This window comes from Candoia aspera, chromosome 9 (assembly GCF_035149785.1).
Source record: "Candoia aspera isolate rCanAsp1 chromosome 9, rCanAsp1.hap2, whole genome shotgun sequence".
Classification (NCBI taxonomy): domain Eukaryota; kingdom Metazoa; phylum Chordata; class Lepidosauria; order Squamata; family Boidae; genus Candoia; species Candoia aspera.
In genome coordinates this window covers 6824078-6847459 of record NC_086161.1, presented here as the reverse complement: position 1 = coordinate 6847459, position 23382 = coordinate 6824078, and the positions used below count along the sequence as shown (strand labels likewise).

Genomic DNA, 23382 nt, shown 5'->3' with positions numbered 1-23382 from the left:
TTCAGGTTTTCCATGAAGGAATAATAGAGCAACTTGGCTTGGCTCAGGAGTTCTCGTTACATAATCCCAACATTCTTTTTCTTTTCACTTTGAAAAAGAAGTAAATGTTTGTCTCTGAAATAGCAATGCCATTATTTCTGGAAAAGGCTCCAGTCAGACATTCCATTTGAAAAGTGTCATTTTCTTAATGCTTAATTACTACTCAAAGACAAAGCACGGACATGACTCTGCCATTTGTCTTGTTAGAGGCCATCAAAATTACACCGGTTGAACCCATCAAGATTGCATTAGGTAAGAGATAAACATGCCTTTTATGATTATCTGTTTCATTTCATAACCTCAGCATATTCACTAAAGAGATATTTCCTATTATGTCCAGGAGAAAGGAAGGAAATACATGATTTTTCAATTCCCTTTAACTATCACTGGCTATACTGTAAATATTTTGAGATGTCATCTTGAAGGCTTGTCCACAAGCTGGACTCAAAGCTGACAGTTCTCTTTCTCATTCAGACTTTTCCCATTTCAACACAGCATCATCAAAGCAACATTCCCAAATCTTCCAGGTGATCAAACTTACTGTAATAATTTCATCCAGCCTAGACACAGAAGCATTTTCTTTGGGCATTTCTGTCATTCATTCATTCATTCGTCAAATTTCTCTGCTGCCCATCTTGTACACAACAACTCTGGGCAGCTATGGATCAATAACTAGTCAAATGGATAAATAACTAGTTAACTGTAGTTTACTAGTAGTAAACTAGTTTATTGTAAACTGCCCAGAGTCCCCCATTGGGGGAGAAGGGCAGTGACATAAATTTAATTAAATAAAAATAAATTAATTAATGGTAAGTTAGTAAGGATAAATAAGTGTTTCTCAGACTTGGCAACTTTAAGATGTGTGGACTTCAACTCCCAGAATTCCCCAGCCCACACATCTTAAAGTTGCCAAATTTGAGAAACATGGTATAAATAGACAATTCTCATAAAGGGGGGTTGTAAGAAGTAGGGAGGCTGCATTGGGAATTTTGGAGCTTCAAACCTTGATCATAACTATATGGAATCTGAGGTAAGTAGTGGCATTTCCCCCCCTGAAAGTGCCTCTTTCAGGTGCTTCTACATATCCTGGAATAAGGCTGTGCAGAAAAATTATCTTTTATTTAACCAGCCCTCATTCTATTTGATGAAACAGAATTTGCTGTCAAGGAGAAAAGGGGAATAGAAAGAGTTAAAGATGTCACAGCACTAATCTGGGATGCTCTTCCTGTGCAGCTGCCCTTAATCTGTCCCACCCCTTTAAAGGCAAAGAAGCAGAATCTCAATCACAGGATTCAGTGACACCAGAAGAAAACCACAGAAAATAGGTGTTAAAAAAATTAACCAAGCACTGCTTGTTGACAGTGAAGATTATTTTGTTTGATAAAATCAGTTTTGATGATAGCACAATCTGAGAGTATAGTCAGAGATGGTTTTTATCAGGAGAACAGAGTAAGTATATCTGACAAACAGATTTTGGTCAACAAATTAATTGTTGTCAGATTTCCCAGGTAGGCATGCTGTTATATTCCCATTGCTTCCAACTTGTTGCTTCGGGTTTAATTTCAATGGGGATTCCCACTGAAATGTCATATGTCCTCACCGCCCCCCCATTTCTCACACTGGTTTCTGTGAAAACACAAACATTTATAAAAATAGGGGGAAAACCACCTATGGAATCTGCTGGCAATGAATTCCACTTTAGATGTTGAGGTTCCAAACAAAACTTTCTGGGGCAGGTCACAAAATGTCCAAATCTGTAATTCATATGGAGATAGATTTCCAGAATTTTGTCAGAGACTTAAACAAAATAATTACATTTTACTCGAAAAGTAGTATCTCTGTGTTCTCCAAAACAATATGTGCATAATTTTCCACATCGTTCAACTATTTTAAAGTAAACGTTCTAAAAGCTTTTTAACATTTTCTTTTGCAAAATACATTTTCCACAGAGGCTACAAATACTGCTTTTCCCCTTCTTTTTAGTTGCAGTTCTGAAAGCACTGGATCGTTACAGAACTCTGACATTCTGGAATCTGCTGAAATTCAAACTAAAGTGGAATTGGAGGCATATCTGAAGAATGATGGAGGGAAATTGCAAGAATTTGCCCACTTCTTGGGGGGAAAAGTATTTAAAGTAGAATAAATGTCATTAAGGAAATGCATTGAAATAACGAACCCCATTCACTAGGCTGCATGAAATTTTTAAACATCTAAGGCAGAAACAGTTAAATATAACTAACTACAAATATGGAGACAAGAACCTTTCCTATAACTGAAAGTGGCATAAGAAAACCCCTAGTGCCCATGATTTCTTTTTTTTTTTTAACTGTATCAATGTCAGCCTTCCCAGGTAGACCAGACAGGAAACACAACCAGATGAGCTAGTTCTACTTTATTGTAAGGCTACATTAACAGAATCTGGTAAGTCTGAAAGTACAATTCTCCTGCCATCTCCTTTACACCCCAAGAAATTAGGGAGGATCCCTTTGGAGCCTCTTTCTCCACCCATTATACAGTTGTGGGCTATGCCACCTCTTATCTGACCTTTCCCTAGGCAGCATCTTTTTGCCCCATCTCTCAATGTCTTTCTCACATACCATTACAATCAAAGAGGTTTGGCACTTTTTCTAATGCTTTAAAAATAATCAAGTCTAGAAAGGTTTAAACACAGTTCAGGGGAAAGAATGATGGAGGGAAATTGCAAGGATTTGCCCCCTTCTGGTGGGGGAACATATTTAAAGTAGAACAAATGTCATCAAGGAACTGCGTTGAAATAACAACCCCATTCCCTAGGCTGCATGAAATTCTCATCAATTCTCCCACTGATAAAATCCTGATACTTATAGAAGCACCATATATCATCAGGAAAAATGGTAGTGGCCTGGAGAACACTGAAATCTCCAAATAGAACTGATTTGAAGAAAAACTTCAGTAAGAACATTTGTGAACTGCATAACAACTTATATAACCATCTTTCAATCATAGCTAATAATAGGCTATTTCATCTTTCACAATGACTTGAACATGCTTCCATGTCACAGTTACAAACAGCCTTTTACTTAAATACATATGTACTATCACAGGCTCAGATTCAACTCAGATTCACCCAGGCAGATAAAATATTTTTGAAAGGCTGTCTCTCAGCCACAATGCACCCAGACACTAAAGTAACTTACTATTTTTTTACAGGACTTTTTTTTCCCTGTAAACCAAGTTTTAATGGTACTGTTTTATTCTAACAAGATCTAGCTATCAGATTAAAGGTTGAGAGGCTCTCCTTCTCCAGGAACCCGATGGATTATTGCAACAGGCCGTAGAGTTTGTGATTCCTTACACATCACAACAATGGTAGTGACACAAAGTTGCCCTGGGGCAATGCCAGTAGAATGGCTCAGGGGTCCCAGCTCCATGATCTATATTTAGAAACAGCTCTTGTCCTATCCAGAGTTCTTTCTCACTCTTGCCACATTTTATTTATTTATTAATCATATTTATATGGCTGCTCATCTCAGAAGAAACATCTCTGGGTGGCATACAACAATTCTCCACTTGGTCAGAATCTCTATCTCCACTTAGTCAGAAATATTTTAATTTTAGTAAATAGAAAAAAGAAAAAAAAAACTTCAAACACAACTAATGCTCATAGTTGGACACTGAAGTCCAGACCTACCACAAGCAAGGATTCTAGTGGGAAAAACAGCATCAACCAAAAACTACTTGCAACACTTGTATTGCAAATGCAGTGTTTATCATTTCTTCTTCCCACTTGGGAGGAACTACAATAACACAATGAATTAATTACATGCAAAATTCATTCAAGGATTTTAATTGCTGCTATTTTCTGGGTTCTGCCACCATTGTTCTTTACTCACCCCGAAGCAATATGACAGCCAGCCAGCTGGGGAATTCTGGGAGTTGAAGTCCACACATCTTACAGTTGCCAAGGTTGGGAAACACTGGGTTATGGATTTAACTGAACTGAACTGGAAAAAGGTTCAATACAGAGCACATACAGTATCTTCAGGAAAAGATAAGAAAAAAACTTGCTAAAAATCCTAGCTACAGTAACTGTAAGTCTGCCATCCTTTAAGCTATCATTTCGTAACTAGTATGTGAGAGTCCAGGACAAGCTTAGCATTCACCCCTTCTCCCTTAGGCAAACCAAGCACTTCTAATTGACAATTTTCAACTGCCACTTCCAAGTGCCAATGAGAAGGTTCTCTCCCTCCTCCCTCCCTCGTTTTAATGCTGGAGAGTGTCAAACCTTCAAGAGGGCCTTCCACTCTCCCATTTCCTCAGGCCCAGCTGCCAAACCTGATGCTGCCAGATCACTTTATTATACAAAGCAGTAAAGATTTTTAAGTACCTCTTAAGAGGCCCTAATGGTTGCTTAATGTAAACATTAAATTTCAGGGCTGTGCAAAACTTCCAAGGATGTGCAAAGCTCATTCTGAAGTGGCCACACTTTGTCTTCACATTTTGCTTCTGAGGTCTCCTCCACCAGTGTCAGGAGCTGGGAGAGTCGCTTCCAGTTGTTACTTGGAATTTTAGGCTTCATTATTAGCTTTTAATAAAGGTGATATTAGCATTTTAGCATGGCATCCATACCTTCTTTTGAAGTTCAGGAAACCATGGTTTCCTTTTACCCAAAACCATTTCTTTCTTTTACATGCAAAAGCTAGCCTTTTCAGCAACTAAACAGTAGAAAGTGTATTCTGAAAGTCCTTGAATACGCTTGCAAGTTTTTAAGAAAGATACAAACCCAACTGGGAAAGGGAGGACATATCCCATAAATTTGCCACTTATGGAATGTTATCTGTAATCAATGTTTTCTATTATACAAATCTGTAATCAATATCTTTTATTGTTTGATTAGTTGCTTTCTGATGTATCACATATACTGAATGTATGTATCATTTCTTTCTGTATCCTACAAAAATGTATGCCAACGAATGCAAGGAGGTCAAATCAGTCAGTCCTACAGGAAATCAACCCTGACTGTTCATTGGAAGGACAGATACTGAAGCTGAAGCTCAAATACTCTGGCCATCTAATGTGAAGAGAGGACTCACTGGAAGAGACCCTGATGCTAGGAAAGACTGAAGCCAAAAGGAGAAGGGAACGGTAGAGGATGAGATGGTTAGATAGCATCACCAATGCAATGAACCTGAATTTGCGTGAACTCCAGGAGACAGGAAGGCCTGGCATGCTATGGTCCATGGGGTCACGAAGGGTTGGACATGACTTAACGACCAAACAACAACAACAATAAAAAGACTTGATCCCTTTAATAAATCATCTTTGAGTTGCTTGAAGTATTCATGATTCATGCTGTCAGGAGGGGCGAAAAAGCCACTTTGCAAAGTTAGTCTCTCTCCCAAATTCAGGGACCACATTCAGATCAGCTCCACACAAAACTCGGGGTGCCTGAGTTTTGAGGCAACACAGTCAAAGGGCTGGAAGAGGCTTGGGCACATAGGCAACACATGTGTACCCTATGAACCTGATGGGTGAGGCTTAAGGTGACTAAAAATGCTTTGTGGAAGAGAATCATCTCCTTATTTTGATGAGAAGCTCCATATTGCTGAAGTGGAGATGTACAGTACTTGTCAGATATACCTACTCCACATTGGGAAGTGCTTCATCAAAGCAAAGCTGAGCTGCCTCACACATACCAATCATATAATACAGCCTTTCTCAGCTTTTTGACCCTGGAGGAACCCTTGAAATATTTTTCAGGCCTCCGGGAACCCCTGCACATTCAGACCCAACTATAGGGCAGAAGTTACAAAATTATTATATTTGTTTCATGTGTAGGCCTGTATATATGCATTAACAGTGTTCTTAAACTGAAAATAAAGAATGAAACTTACCTCTTTAATGTGAAGTTGCCTGAATTTGAAATAATTTTTTAAGCTAAATCGTGATCTCCCAGGGAACCCCTAGTGACCTCTAGCGGAACCCTAGGGTTCCACAGAAGTGAGAAACCCTGATATAACATATTATTTTTTATTCCTGAATTTCTTTTCCTCTTTTCTATATAGAATCAAACATTTTAGGGAATTTTAAGAACAGGACACAAAGGGACTTTATCTAAACTAGAATGTTAATGGACTATTAATGGACCTTGTTTTACAAAATGACTTCTTTAAATAATAAACATAATAATCCATTCAGAGTAGACAAATCATTTTTCTTTCCCCTTCTGTGCAGCTCCTACATTTCTGTTATTTCTCCATTTTTACATTAATACTTTCTCTCCTTTTTTTTTTTTTTTTTTGGCAAAATCCACACAAATTTATCAGTGAATTCAAACTTGGATGATGCATTGCTAGATATTTTTTTGGGAAAAATATATATATACATGATTTTAAATATAAATTCTTCTGCTTCTTCTTTGGAGATTAAAAAACCTGTGTCAGAGATTTGGGAAACATTAACCTAATTCTTGTCTACATTCCTCAAGAGCAGCAGATCAAATCAATGTTATTGAAATTTGCAAAGGTCAGATTTCATCTTTAATCCTGCGAAGCATCTCTAATCCTATGAACACAATAAAAGCAGAAGCAGGAGAACAGCAATTCGACTCAATGGCAACTAACAACAACTGCACCATGACTGGAATTCAGACTGTTATTAAAAATACAATCGATATAAAACTATCCTATAACCTTTTACAGAAGGGTTTGAATCCTCAGCTGTTTGCTTTTGTGTGGTCCTTGCATCTGAGTCCAGAGTCAACACACATGGGAGCAGAGACTTGCTCTTATGCTATACATGTGAAAGTCTACATTGTTTCTCAGATTTCACCAAGGAGCATCTGAGGGCAAAGAAGGTTTGGAAGGTTTAACTTAGAATTTTGACCCAGCCTTCCTGCAGGTTGACATGACATGACAACCTAGAGACCCCCTTTTGCGCCAGATTTTCTTGTTAAGTGAATGCGCGCCATAAAAATGAAAATAATACTGTTGCACCTACTGCGTAACCACCTGTCACTAAATTTATGAACAATTAAGGAAGTGAAAGTGCTTCCCAGGGAGTGATTTGTATGTACTATAAAATGCTCATTTTGTCTGAAAATATAATGGGAAAAAACAACTCTCTCAATCCCATCCCTTCCTTTTTATTTAATTTAGTTTTGTAGTAATTAATCAGGTACAGTGGGGTTCTCCTCCCACTTCTTTAAATTTATGATAGCTCTGAAAACAGATAAACAGTATTCCATTGAGTCCCGTTGCCTTCTAACCAAAGTGTGACAGGCAGATCTTGACACAGTATCTAAAAGCAAGATGCTGTGATATGGCTGCCAGTGTTTCAGAGGGACGGCAAGCTCCTTCTATTGCAATTACATGCTTGTGTCATTGGCACTGAAGGAAGAGCTTCATCTACAATCCAGGACTAACTTGCATTCCTTTGCTTTGTTGAGAGAAAGGGCTGGGGCCACTACACTTCAAGGTGTTTTGTAAAATTTGCTTGTCAAAGGGCCAGATGTTCCATTCTGTGAAGTGTTAATTATTAAAGTATGTTCTTAAGAGCCATGGCATTTTTCATACTTTCCTACCAGAAGAAAAGAGATGTCCTTCGGAGATGGGTCCTCCCCTTGATATATTTTTTTTCAAACAAAGGCAGATTATTAGCTTTCTTCAAAAAGATTTTTATATTTACTAGGCTGTGCATGCCCTGCAAATGATTCAGAAGAAGTGCTTTGGACCTCACGCAAGCCCAGCACCTTTCTGCTATTTGTGAAAGCAGCCTGTCTTTTCTTAGGCTCCTTTGTGAAAAGATGTCACTGCTTCAACAATCACATTAACTTCCACAAATGGCTCCTTTACAGGCTGCACGCGCTAGATCCAAAGCACTTCTTCCAGATCAAGTTTCACTCATGCACAGCCTGATTTAATCAGTCCTGAATCAGGATAAGCCTAGTTTCAAATTTCCAGGATACAGGAATTTAGAGCAGAATAGAGAAACCTCTGAGTACTGAGCCATTTCATTAGAACCATTTGGATAGAGCAGGAGAAAGCTAGTCAATTCCTTGAAAAACTATGGATATGATATGCCATACCCTTGACAACACAGTGAGATCCATTAAAGAGCTGCGTGTACCACGTGCTAAGCTTCATTAAGCTTTTTTTTTAATGTTTTGCCTGCTTAGCAAATTGTGTGCACCCAGACCTATGATAATGTCCATGTCTTTTGCAAACCAAAGAAATGGGCTTATTTAAGTAATTTGATAAAACTGTACCATTTCTACCAGTCCAAAAGCTTGAATTAGGACATTCTAGCAATGAAATTGGTCCACCTTTGGCTTCACTGAACCCAGTGATTATATATTTCTTCCAGAGGCTTCCAAGTTGGCTATGCCAGGATAATGCTTATGCCTTTATGCCTCGAACCACTTGTGTAAAATTTTAGGTATTTCCAAAAAATAAAATTCTACCTGGATGAAAAGCTCCTAAAAGCTATGGATCAGTCTCCTTTTTCTGGTATGAGGTGGCAGAGATTTGGTCCTACACACCTTTAGAAAAACTTGTCTGTTTTCTTTTACTCAGCATCAGTTTTGCTAGAGGAATTCAGTTGTTGCACATTACATTACAAAGGAAACCAATCAACACCTTCTGGATTAATATGCATATGATTTTTTTTCCCAACTGATTCCACACTTCCTAAATATTCTGATGAAGGCCTCTGCTCAAACTAGGTTTAAACCTGTGTATTTTTGAAGGGAAAAATAAGTTTTGAAATGTGCTCTAAATACATATTTAAGTGCAATTTCTCACACAGATTAAAAAATATTGCAGCTCATGTGGAGATGAGATTGAATGAGTCGCTTGTGAGATGGGTGATGCAGAAATGTGAAAATTAAATAAATAAATTGATGGGAGTGAAAATAATAGATCAATTTGTCCATAAGTTTACTTTAAAAAATATTTTTGACAGATATCTCATTAAGAACCATCCAATTAATTAACTTTGCCACTCTGGGGGGCATCTGGGTAGCTGTTACATAAAACAGAATGCTGGATTAGATGAAAGCTAAAACTCACCCTATAAAGTATTACTTTTATTCTAGAAAGATATTTCTCCATCATTATTCTTCTAATTGTTCAGGCTTGGGCTAAGCTGTTGCTTAGAGCTAACATTTAGGCTCCATGTTGTCACCATCTTCACTTGCCATGATGGGAGACCTTCATGGTCTGAAGATCTTTTGTTTTGAAAGATTCCTACTTTACTTCTCCAGGCTTCATTTTAATGGTGGCAACTTAAATTGATTTTCACTGTTTATTTTTAATTTTTTCTCCTCCCCCATCTTATGTGTTTCATGTCAGTGAGAGTGCAGTTTAATAAAACAGTGTGAAGCTAGATGGACCTTTTTTCCATTTTGCAACCACTTGTGAACACATCTAAGGAAAATAGATTTTACAACTTTTTAAAAACTCAAGTGGCATTATTTGGGTTGCACTTGATCTATTGCTAGAGAAGGGGGAACTCTTGCAATATCAACAATTGCTATGTTTTAAAAAGCCTTTACAATTTGCCTTTTTCATCCTTTTTTAAATCTGGATTTAAAACAAAACAAAACAAAACTATCCTTAGGTGAGGAAGGTAGCTTACTTCCACAGAAACCTTATCAAAGTTTCCTACACAAACTCAGATATCATGGAATATAAAAACAGATGTTCTTATGCACTGACAGCTGTTAAAAACAGGACAGAAAGAGTAAGAATAAATCAACAATTCTTTACCTAAGTTACTCAGGGATCAATGTTGGGGAAATACTTTTTAACTTGTATGCAAATGACGTGGAGTTAAGATTGAGCAGTGAAGTGACCATGTTTACTGGCTAATACCAAACTGTTCAAGGTGGTAAAGTCCAAAAGGGATTTTGAAGATCAGCACAAGAATCTCTGAAATCTGGGTGGATAGGCTTCAAATTGGGCAGTGTGGCAAATGCTGTTCAAGATAAGCCAGTATAACATGATGCATATTGGCACTGAAGTTCGTTTATGCATTATGGGATCTGAGCTGGGCAGTGACTGAGCAGGAAAGGAAATTTGAATCAGAGCGGAAAGCAAAAGGAAAATGTCACTTCAGTGTATAGCTGAAGAGAGGCAAAGTCTATGTTTCAAATCATAAGGAAGAACATGGAAGATGGAATTGCTGGTATAATAATGTCCTTATATAAATCTACGGTGAGACAATACTTAGAGTACTGTATTGTGTACAGTTTTGGCCACCACACCTTAAGTTTATTACAGAGCTATGAAGGCTGCCAAATAGGGCAAGCCAGATGACTATTGGACTGGAGCAGCTCTGCTTTGAGGAAAAATCACAGCAATGGGGGCTCTTTAGCTCAGAACGAAGAGGAGACATAATAGATATATATGGAATCAGGCATGGCATGGATAAATGGAGAAAAATCATCTTTCTTCTTTTTTCACAATGTTAGAATTTGAGATCATTTACTGTACCTAAATACAGAAAGATTCAGGACCTAAACCAAGCAAATACTTTTTTTTCACAAATTGTATAATTAAAGAGGAATTTTCTGCCAGCAGTTGTGGGAAGAACAGCCAATTTGAATAGTTTTAAACAGGGAAATCGAGGAAAACAATAGAATGGGGAAAACTAGAGATCTCTTCAAGAAAATTGGAGATATCAAGGAAGCATTTTATTTATTTATTTATCAAGTTTGTCACTGCCCATCTCCTCCGACTGGAGGGACTCTGGGCGGTTTACAATACAGAATAAATATACAGTAAAATTTGAATAAAATCCCATTAAAACTAAAACTAAAACAATTTCTTAAGTACCCCAGCTCATTAAATCCAGATGGCTGTGATCTCCTTCAGTCATTATGTCGGCGGGGCACTTCAAGGCACTAGCCAACCCCAAGTATGTCGATTCTCCTCCCTGCCCCAAGCCCTGTGGCAAAGCCAGGTCTTCAACTTCCTCTGGAAGGCTAGGAGCGATGGGGCTAATCTCACCTCCGGGGGCAAGATGTTCCAAAGGGCGGGCACTACTGCCAAGAAGGCCCACCTCCTGGACCCCACCAGATGGAATTCTCTTATCGATGGGGTCTGCAGCATGCCCTCTCTGCATGATCAGGTGGGACAGGCTGATGATACGGGGAAGAAGCGGTCCCTCAGGTAACCTGGTCCCATGTAGGGCTTTAAAGGTGATAACTAACACCTTGAATTGGACCCAGAAGCAAACTGGTATCCAGTGCAGCTCATGTAGCAAAGGAGTTATGTCTGCCCTTCTAGGGGCACCAAAAATAGCCTGCACGGCCTCATTCCAGACCAGCTGAAGCTTCCGGATACTCTTCAAGGGTAGCCCCATGTACAGCACATTGCAGTAGTCTATATGGAAGATAACAAGGGCATGAGTGACTGTCTGAAGGGCTTCCTGATCCAGGAAGGGGCTTAACTGGTGCACAACACAAAGCTGCACAAAGGCCCTCCTGGCCATGGCTGCCACCTGCTCTTTGAGCAGGAGCCGTGAGTCCAAGAGGACCCCCAAGTTATGCACTGGGTCTGTCTGGGGCAGTGCAACCCCATCCAGAACCAAAGATGAAATTAAAAGGTGCCTGCTCCTTGGGAGGAAAGCTATGGCAAACCTAGACAGCATATTCAAAAGCAGAGACATCGCCTTGCTGACAAAGGCCCGTATAATCAGCTATGGTTTTCCCAGTAGTGATGTATGGCTGTGAGAGTTGGACCATAAGGAAGGCTGAGCACCAAAGAATTGATGCTTTTGAACTGTGGTGCTGGAGAAGACTCTTTAGAGTCCCTTGGACCACAAGGAGGTCAAATCAGTCAATCCTACAGGAAATCAACCCTGACTGTTCATTGGAAGGACAGATACTGAAGCTGAAGCTCAAATACTCTGGCCACCTAATGCAAAGAGAGGACTCACCAGGAAAGACCCTGATGCTGGGAAAGACTGAAGCCAAAAGGAGAAGGGGACAGCAGAGGATGAGAGAGTTAGATAGCATCACCAATGCAATGAAGATGGACGCCTGGCATGCTATGGTCCACAGGGTCATGAAGAGTCAGACATGACTTAACGACTGAACAACAACAACGACAACAAGACAGGGACTAGATGGGTTCATGGGGATCAGGCTATCCATGGCAACTTCTATTGTTGGTTATACAATAACTGGTTCAGGACCTGCTTGAATCTTAGAAGCCCTTTTGGCGACTCCTAATGATGCACCACCAAATGCCAGCAGTAAAGGCTCTGAGAAACAGAGCCATGATTTTGCTCTGGCTTTTGATGGTCAACAAAGGACCATCAAGTGGATAAGCTGAAGAATTGTAGTGATGCTGCTGAAAGAAAACAAACCCCAGTCCATCCCAGTACCACCCAGTTACAGGATATCACAACCCATTAATACTATTGTTACCCTTGACAGGGGTTCTCACCTGAAAGTTTTTCTGGACTGAGAACTGTAACCAGCTTTTGATTAAGGCTATCCAATCTGGGCTGCAAAATGACAGTAAAGGAGTTTGAGTTTTCTATATTACTTTGCCTCCATCTAGCAGTCATCCACATTTTAAAAGCCCAGATCTAGTGCTGACTTTTTGGGCTAAGGACTACAAATAGTAGGTAGGAGCAGAGCAATACAGAAAGGAAGGAAGGAAGGGAGGGAGGGAGGGAGAAGGGAAGGAAGGAAGGGCTATTTGATTTGCACTCATTAAAATGAAATGTAGCTATTATGACTATAGTTATACCTGTAATAATTTTCCCATTCTGTCACTTTGTTTCTTACTACTAGGTACAACACTGAAGATTTTTCAGGCTGTGTGGGCAGAACTGAGTTCTCAGATTGTCCAGCTCCATTCCAGGATTTTGGACAAATCCTTTCCACTGCTATCTAAAAACCACCTTCATGTTAGAATGTGGAACCTTCTGTATGCAAAGTGCAGGCTCTATAATTAAGCTATGCTTCTATTAAGCAAGGCACATTCTGGAATACTTATTTTGTAAACAGGAAATGCCTGAGAGAAGAAGGAGAAGCAAGACTCTGGCTTTAAAACAAAACAAAACCTTAGGAAGGTTAAGGTTGAGTCTCAGCAGATGGCAGCACCTGACTGACCTTGGATAGGCTTGAACCCTAAGCAGAGTGAGACCTCACCTTGCTAGTATTTAAAAAAGCATTAAAAATATGGCTCCTCCCCCAGAGTGATGTACAGGTTCCTGTGGTCTATTTTTGATTTCTGGAAAGGGAGACAATTGGTTGTGGTTCTCTCTGGATAATGCTATCTATTAAATTTTGATTTTATTGTGTGTATGTTAAGCCACCAAGAGTCATTGGAACTGTGGTGGCCTAGAATTTAGATGGATTGATTGATGGATGGATGGATGGATGGATGGATGGATGATAGATAGATAGATAGATAGATAGATAGATATCTCAGAATGGCAAACTACTCCTGTATTGTTGCCAAGAAAACTACTACATGAGCAGGTAGTCAACTGAAATTGAGCTTGATTTGAAGGAAACTTCACTAGTTTAGGATTGAGCCAATCCACCATTTCTATTTTTCTGATCTTCTGTCCTGCCTGCAGTTTCAGACAGGTTTATTTGGCCATGGTTTATTCCATTCACTGCTTGACATGCCTCCCCCACCACCCCCTTTATCTTTTACTTTCTTCATTAGGATGAAATGTGTTCTGGACCTCAATGCAGAAAAGGAGATTGTATGGCTGTTCTGGCTAGGAACAACCACAAAAGATTAATAAGTAATGGAGAAAAAGAGGGTGCAAATGATACCTTAAATAAAACCCTGACCACCCACCTTTTTTTTCCAGATTAGAATGCATGTTTCCATTCAAAAGTTAGATCCAAAGTTCCCTGTGGTAAGTGCAGATCTGCTGAAGTTATTGGACATGTTAGACATGGCCAACTCTAGTCTCATTTATTTCTAAAAAAAGCCTGACTAAGTCTGGATTCAATTCTGCAAAGGATGACGTTACAATATGTTTCAAATCATTAGGTCATATTGAACATCTTCACTTCCACGAGATTTGCAGAAAGCGTTTCAGATTTATTGGAGCAGAGACAAGGAATCAAGATAGTCAGATGAGATCTGGGGATAGAAGGGAGGGGAAACAGAAGGGATGTGTTCAGTTCAATAATATGCTTTATAACCACAATATCTGTTTGTATCTATGTGCATATACATACCCACATAGAGAAGTAGGCAACTTACATTCTATCTTTATTAAATTAGATTTTCAGTTGCTTTCCATCTCTCTTTCACTTTCTCAAATGCCTACAGCTTGAGCCATCAATTCAATCAAATAGCCACTGGATTGGGGGGAAAAAAAAACTCACTTTCATTCTGGCATTCTGCCATCCTAGCTCTTATAAACAGTTGTTAATGGCTGTAATGAACTAATCCAGGAGACATATTAATAATGGCATGAAGAGACACATTTATTGTTGATTGCTGAGTCAGTGGCAGATTTATCACTGGGCTTCTACTAGGGAAGGCTGGACCCTACAGTGGTGCAATTAAAACCAGATTGAATACAGGGACAAAAAATCAATAATCTAACCAGGCAACTTTTACATTTTGCAAAACACAAATATAAATTAATTGACATGAACATGGCTGCTAATGGGTAATTAATGCTGGGCTTGCTAGCCAATCAAAGCACAAAATAAATTCCATTTGGTTTATTAACCTAAATTGCTGCTAAGCATCATTTTCACTGGAGTTTGTTGGTATTTCCATCAACTCCAGTGTTCTTCAGTGGTACAGATATTAAACTGTCCCTGTCATTTGGGAGAATAGGAGAATAATAAAGACAATAGAGCCTGGATATCAGAAAAGAGCCACATGTTGTAAGTGATTTATGTGCTGAAATGTATCTTAGAATTTCTCCAGGTTTTCTGCTAAAGAAGCTTCTGTTTTTCCATCCCTTTTTCAGAGCACTTGCAAATTTCCTTAAAATGTTTCTTGGTGATGCCATTGAGATTGCATTCCTGTTGGAAGGGGTGGCAGGCAGTGCTGATATTTTTTGTCTGTTTGTTTTCTACTGCACATTTTCCACTACTTGGAAACCTCTCTAGCTGCCTAATATGAAAATGTCTCATGGGAGGAGTTCTTTCATGATGTCCTTCTCTGGGATTTAACTGAAACATATGAGGCCAACTAAACTGCAGACTGCTGCTAAAAGACAGGGATTTGCACCCATCCCTGGGCCACCTTGTAAATAATTATGTGCAAGCAATCCTGTGTCTATCCATGAGAATTTTGCTTAAACTTTCATATCATTTGAAAGGAATGTCTAAAGGGAATTTCTGATTCACCAAATTGAATGAGAATGGTTAAAGATAAGATATTAATGTCTTTAAATCATTTTTACCAGCAGGAAGACATCCTATGGGATATAGTGACAAAATGTACAGCATTAGTGAACAGAATACTTAAGAGGTCCAGCTTAAATGCTGCTGAAACCCAACACACACATCTTTTTAAATTTAAAGAAGTAATACTTCCATAAAACAAAAAATACTTCCATATGGAATAGAATTCTATATTATTTGGGGGAAAGGGGGTGGGCATAACCAGCATATAGCAACATTTAACATTTCTTTAAAGCACACCAGAAACACAAGCAATTGTACAGAAAGAGACAAAAACAGAAACTTTACTTGCCAGACTATAATCTAATTGGATGCTCTAAATGAAGCCTGTAGCTCACAGGATTTTGCCGGGAAAGTCTTAATTGGGAGGGGTAAATGCTTAATAGAAATGCTAAGCTATAGCATTGAAAAAATTAAAAAAAATAAAATAAACCAACCCTCTTGAAAAAAAATTAGTAGTAAATTATATCAAGATTCTTCAGCAGATGGTTCAGACAGAAGCAAAATTCTCAGGAGACCAAGTGCTGTTTTTGTAGACAGATTTCAAGTCAGAAAAGAAGAAATGCACACAAGGAAAGAATCAGTTAGCAATCTTTGACTTCATGAAGGGCAATCATCCAAGGCAGCAAAGTCTCCAAGAGAAGTTTTGGAGTTACACTTCCCCCCCCTCCCAATGTACACAATATAAGCATGTCAAATATTGTGAGCCATCACTGCTGCTGTTTGGATCACTATAGTCATTTCCAGAATTACTTTTGGAATTAGTAAATCCTCAAAAATGAGTTTTTTTGCAGGATGTGCACAAGTGCACCAGATCACAACTTTCTCTCTCTCTAGTCAAAAGCTAACCCTCACCCCAAGTAGTGAGTTGCACTATATAAGCATTTGAACTTTACTTTGATCACAAGTACCACCCAATAGAGAACAGTGATTGGCCAAGCTATCTATTACCAAGAAGGACATATTCTGACTGGCTGACACTTTTCTGCAAGCTCTATAGATTCACAATACAATGGTGCCTATCAAATTGTTAATATTCTAATAGTCATAAAAGCCCAATCAAGCCCTATTCTGCCTTTGGTATCTGAAGTTCTCATAATAATAAATCCAACAATACCTCATTCAATATACCTGTTTTTCAATTCACCTAGAAATGACTTCCAATGCGTAAATAACATGCAATATACTTAAGTGTGTATTTTGCCTTTCCATATGTCACTGTTGGTGAAAGTGACAATAGATAAAGGGTGTGCTTTTCTTTGCAGCCTCCCATTGTGGGCTCAAAACTGAACCAAGGTTTTTACATGACTAGGTGTCAACCCTTCAAGGTAGACAAGAAACAAACAGCAGAGATTCAAGGAACGCTCTTTATTCTTGTAAAGCAGGATAACAAAATCTTGGAAGCCTGTCCAAGTTTTTCTCTATTCCATCTTATACCAAACAAAATCAAGGCAGAGTTCATTTGAGTTTCTTTCTTACGCTTTCTTTTTTCTTAGGACTGAGTAATCTTTTTTGAAACTCCTCCCTTGATGGTTCAATAATTCCTTCTCCCTACATTCTTTCACATCAGATCAGGTTGCCTACCACATAAATGCTGTCACCAATCTCAGGAGGATTGCTAGAACCAAGAATGTGACTGAAGGTCCAAGGCCAACACATTTGTTCCCATTCTTCCCTTGATGGAATTTTAATTACTTCCAGGAAAACCTCTGAACTGATTAAGCATCCTCAAGTCAGTGTTCACTTAGTAACAACACAGATAGATTCTCCCTAAGAACATCTGAATAGACAACTATAAAACAGCCTTCCTTGGTCTGGTACCCTCCAAATATGTTGAGATTTTCATCATTTAATTCCAAACACAACAAAAGTCACAAGGTGTTCAGAACACAAATGAGTATTTCTGCTGTAACTGTTTCTCCAGTTGTCTGCATCTCTATGAAAGAAGAACCAAGATGTGAAAAATCAGGGTTTGATAAGCTGGTGTCCTCCAGATATACGGAAAAACATTACTATTGGCAATGCTGACTTGTCTAATAGGATTTGGATTAAGATGGCCTTGACAAAATAAAAAGATGGGTGAGCATCTCATATCTTTGTGAACTTCTGGGTCAAATTCGTGGTTTACTATTATGCTCAGCTGCAAGGAACAAGTATCTCTTGGACTTGACGCAACTCCATGCCTCTCAAGTTGGAAGGAGAGAGAACTTTCTATCCTGAAGAATTCATGGATCAAGACCAGGGATGCTGCTCTCTAAATAAGAATTTGCCTAAGAGATGCTAAAGCAATTGGAATTCCACACAGATCATTAAAATAAATACACATTGGTAGCTACTCAGAGTCTTACTTGATGTGTACATAATGAACTAAATGAAAGATAGCTACAGGTGGGCGTATTTTTCTCCCATAAGGAAGGCTGATTTCTGACATCAACAAGCTCAGAAAGGCACCTTTTTCCCCTTAAAAGAAGCAAAGAGGAAGAGAAGAAATTATTTTAATACATCTTTTTGTAGGTCTTTTTTCCTAAAAGGAAAAAGCAAAAACCTTCCCCAGGGAGATTCTTCCCTCCCCAGTTCAGATTTACTCATTGCAAAGTCAATATCTATCAGCTGTTTGAAATTAAAGGGAAAGTTTTATACATGCCTTATTGTACTGCAAGAGCTTTCTACTCAGCCAGATAAATCTTCTTTAAGAGGATTAGGAAACTTTCATTATCTTTATCTAACCTGAGCTAACACTAACGCTGAAAAATTAATCTATAGACTGGACAAAAGCCAACAGCTGTTGCTAAGAAGCTGGCCTTCTGGAGTTTCTTTCTAATTGAAGTGGGTGGGAGGAGAAAATACTTAATTCTGCTTAGCACTTGGGGACTGTGGGGTAGAAAGTTAGGGGGGTAGGCACCAAGAAAGAAAAACAAGAACTCTTTGTAGTCTAATGGATTAAGAGATCATATAATTCCTTGTGAATTATTTATCTATCAGCATAGGGGTATGCATGCACGTGCGCATGCACAAAGTATTTATGTTTAAGGCCAGAAAAGTTCATCTCCTGTGCAGCCTTAAGCAAAGGAAACCACAGGCAGGTAGTATTTGAAAGAAGCTCTAACTCCCTACCACCAGGTGAGGGATAAATTCATAAAGACATTTCATTTCATTTCTTTATGAAACCCAAAGATAAACTAGTACTGGAGTTTGTTTTAGGGAAGGAGAAAAAGAAGTGGGGGCAGTTAAATAGAGCAGCCAATGCAAAACAATAAAAAGGGGAATGAAGGGATACTCCTTTGCATATGTTTTTCCATATACATAGCTACAGATTTAGAAATAATTACTCTAATTTACACAGGAATAGAGTACATCTCAGTATAGCAAGCAAGGCAGTAAACAGGTATTTGTTTCCCCTGTGTGTTGTTCAGGTGTTGATCTGCTGGCGTATGATTTCAAAGCTCCTGGGCTCACTTCTGATGATTCTCCATTTTATTGCTTGGCTGAACATTCCTTTTGCCTTTTTAAACAATCTTATTTAACTGTATGGCAAATGCATGGCTTTCTCTTTGTTTTTGTGGACTTTGTCTTCCACAGAGAAGAAATGTTGGGTAGAATGTGGAGTCCTTGCACACCTTTTCTTCCAAACAGGCTAAGAGAGATTTAAGAATGACCTGTCTTTCAGTCTACAGTCTCTCCAGAGGTCTTCAGACTTCTTGTCTCTCTGTACCTCAATTAAATGGGACAGAAAAGCATCAGGATGGAACCATAGCACCATTTGTTCAATCAGGAGTTGTGGACAGCCAGGGAAGCAGATGACCACTTAGAATAGAAAACAGCAACCAGACCCCTGACATCTAGCTATAATCAAGCAGGGTCAACAGAAATGTGAAATTAATTCTGAAGTGTCCTGAGAATAAGGAAGACAGACAAATGCCTCTTTTTGCAGAGGAGGAATTTTTTTTTAAGAAATTGGATGTCAGAGTCTGCTATAGAAAGAAACAAGGTTTATATTGGCCAGTTGTTCAAATAGAGATTTGCCCTTAGTAAAGGAATGAGATAACATTTCCTATTCCATTATTTTATTAATCGTTCATGGATATTTTTTTAAAATGGATTTAATCCTGAGAGGTATTACATGCTAATTATGGTTTGATCCGGTTAGTATTTGAATGGACTTCTATCAGGGAATCCCAGGTTAAACTAGGAAGCCAAAACACATCCTGGAAAAGGGCAATGGCAAACAATCCATAATGTTGCCAAGAAAACTACATTGTCATGGAAATGAAGACACTAGGGATTTACTACCCATTCCATGGGACCACTGCATACATGCTGATTTAATGGTAAAAGAGCATTAAAAGAAACAGCCAAGCCATTTTGATGTGATAGATAAATCACCTCACAGGGTTTCTGTTGTGGGGAAAATAGGAGGAGGAAGGAGTATTAGGTATGTTCACCGCCATGAGTTATTTATAAAAATAATAAAGGTGGGAAATAAAATAAATAAATAAATAAATGTGGTTTTTTTAGCCTTGTCGCAGACTGTAAATGCCTCTTTAAGAAGCAAGGCAATATCAGCTTTTTCTGCTCTTCAACTATCCTAACATAACCCAGAGGATGGAGGCAGAGAGAGCTAATGTCCTCTACCTGGTCAAATGCTCCAGGGGGTAGATAATAGACACTCTTGGACAAAACCAATTTCCTACAACTGTTGCCCAGACCTGTTCTTTGAATGGAAACTGCTGTGGTCACCTCGATCTTTGCCATGAGAAAGAGAGTGGAAGCCTGTTAATTCTCTTGGAGGTATCTGGAGAATCCTCTGGACTGGCTATTCATCTTGGATTTGGGAAATAGAGCTTTACAAGTCAGATCCTAGCAGAATAACCATCCATGGGACAACAGCTTTGATCCCTTCTTTGAATATCTCTGCAACTTATTCTCCAACCTTTTTTTCTGTTCAGTGTAAAAAATGGAAGGGTTTTGCACATCCCTAGCTTACGGTACTTATGCAGTTTGTAGAATTCTTCTTTGTTCAGACCGTAGGTAGCCAAGAAGAAGATTCAAACTGAGATGCCAACGGCCTTTGCCATTTGGGATTAATGACAGAAAGTCAGATTTCAACTGTTTCCTTATCTTCAATTCTTCAGAAGATGATCAGTAAAACTTACTCTCAGTGAAATCAAACATTTTCTTGTAGTGGAACACACTTAAAGAGGGCACGTACCTCCTGTTAATTTAGCACTTGATGTGGAAACTCTGAGATGTCTCTCTCAGAAAAGCCGGGGGTTCTGTGCTTCATATTCTCCCCAAAAATGTGTTAGACTGAAGGAGCCCTCTTGTGCATTTATCTCTTGAAGTTCTGTGCCAAAATGTCTTGATGGCTTTCAATGACTTTGACATAATTATGCAATCTGTCTTCTTTTTCCTTCTTGCTGTGGAAAATGTTAGCCTTGTTCTTTTTGAGTCTCTTCTTCTACAGCACCTGCCAGGTCTTTAATTTTGCCACTATAGTTCCTCCTAAGGATGATAATTCAATGGTAAAGACCATAAAGGGGCTATTGAGGAGATGCTTTCCTTAATTAGAAGCCTCTTTGTTCCTGTGGAACTTGGACACCTACACCAGATGGGAAAGGCAGTTGATATAGGCCAGATTTTCCCTTGGGGACACATCTAGGTAAGATTTTCCCTATGAATGAGACACTTTGCATGCACAATAATTAGGTTGGGCCCATCTGTATTATGTTTTGACTGTCCTAACATTGCCCCAAACACAATTTTAAAGGAGGAGAAAGTACTGTAGATAGAATCAAAAGATCTGTGTCCATCACAGTCAGGAAAAAAAATGGAGAAAATGATGAGGTAGAGAGAGAAATATAGAGATATACACACAATATCAAGATCTCCCCTTTTTGCTTCAGGTACAGCTGGACAAACCTCTGATCCAGGTGAATTTCAGAAGCCTGAGTGGGTGAACATTCCCAAAGCTCAAAAGGAGGTCAAGATCCCTGTGAGATGACTCCTAATGCCTACAGATTATCAATGTTTAGTCCTCTCTTCTCCAACATGTGCTAGTCCACCTGATGGCAAAGAACATTTAGCAACTACACTACTACTGAGATACACTTGGAAATATAAACTGAAAATAGCTCTAGGAAAGACAAAACTATTATTCTCTATTGCTACTATTATAATAAGAGTACCTCAGCACTTCCTCCAGGAAATAAAGCCAGACTGCTCACTTGAGGGAATGATATTAAAGGCAAAACTGAAATACTTTGGCCACATCATGAGAAGACAGGACACCCTGGAGAAGATGCTGATGCTAGGGAGAGTGGAAGGCAAAAGGAAGAGGGGCCAACCAAGGGCAAGATGGATGGATGATATTCTAGAGGTGACGGACTCGTCCCTGGGGGAGCTGGGGGTGTTGACGACCGACAGGAAGCTCTGGCGTGGGCTGGTCCATGAAGTCACGAAGAGTCGGAAGCGACTAAACGAATAAACAACAACAACAACCTCAGCAGTAGCAGGGCTCCCAAAAACTCCTTGCTCCCCAATGTTCCTTCTCCCTTTTTGCAATGCATGAAAAACTTCTGCCAAGTCTTGTTGCTCTGATAGGATTTTTATGTGCTTCTAAAAAACATCCTACTTTTCTGCATTTCTTTAAAAATGGGACAAAACAAATGCTAATGAAATCAGCATCAACATGCTTCGTACCCTCTGTTTCAGACAAGGGCTAGAAAAATGCATTGTTTTTCTACAGTCCTAGAGCAGAAAAAATAATATGAACCATGACTTTTCACTAGAATAGTGAAAACAAACATCGGCGGCCTTCGATACCATTGATCATATTATCCTTCTGGACCGGCTTCGGGAGTTGGGATGGGTGGCACAGTGTTGCGCTGGTTCTCTTCCTTCCTCTGGGGTTGGTTCCAGTCGGTGTTGATAGGAGCGGAGAGATCAAGTCCATGGCCCCTACTGTGTGGGGTCCCTCAGGGTTGGTTCTTTTGCCCCTCTTATTTAACATCTACATGAGGCCTCTGAGTGAGGTGATCCGACAGTTTGGGGTGAGGTATCATCAGTATGCTGATGATACACAGCTTTATATCTCTACCCCGGGCTGTCTTGAGTGATGCCGTGGATGTCCTGTCCTAGTGCCTGGAGGCTGTAGGGGCCTGGATGGGGCGCAATGGGCTCTGGCTCAACCCAAGCAAGACTGAGTGGCTTTGGGTGTTTGGGCCTCCCAGTACCAAGGTTTTTCCATCTTTGGTCCTGGACAGGGTGGCACTGCCCCAGATGGACCTAGTGCACAATCTGGGGTCCTCCTGAAGTCACAGCTCCTGCTGGAAGAGCAGGTGGCAGCCGTGGCTAGGAAGGCCTTTGCATACCTTCAGGTTGTGTGTCAGTTGTGCCCATTCCTGGACCAGGAGGCTCTACTCACTGTCACTCATGCCCTCGTGACCTCCCATCTGGATTACTGCAATGCACTCTACCTGGGGCTGCCCTTGAAGAGCATTCGGAAGCTTCAGCTGGTACAGAATGCAGCTGCCCAGGTTGTAAATAGTGTTGTCTACTCAGTGCATGTAACACCACTGCTTGGGGAGCTGCATTGGTTGCCGGTGTGTTTCTGGGTGCAGTTCAAGGTGCTGGGTGGTCACCTTTAAAGCCCTTAATGGCTTGGGACCGGGTTACCTGAGGGGCCGTCTTCTCCCAGTTGTTTCTAACCATCCAATCTGGTCCGGCAGGATGGGCCTGTTCCGGGTCCCATCAGCCAAGGAATGTTGGCTGGCGGGGACCAGGAGACCTGCCTTTTCTGCTGTGGTGCCTGCCCTCTGAAACATTCTCCCTCCTGAGGTTAGGATGGCCCTGACCCTACTGGCTTTCCAGAAGGCCTTGAAGACCTGGCCTTGTGTGCAAAGGACCCCATTACATGGTTGTGCTAACACCGATGGTTTTTAAGATCTCTCGGCTGTATT

General features: G+C 39.7%; 1 protein-coding gene across 1 annotated transcript in view; it reads right to left on the bottom strand.

Annotated features, from left to right (window-relative positions):
* Nucleotides 1-23382, bottom strand: part of OPCML (opioid binding protein/cell adhesion molecule like) — a 292279-nt gene that overhangs the window by 107840 nt on the left and 161057 nt on the right. The gene's annotated exons all lie outside the window — the stretch shown is intronic.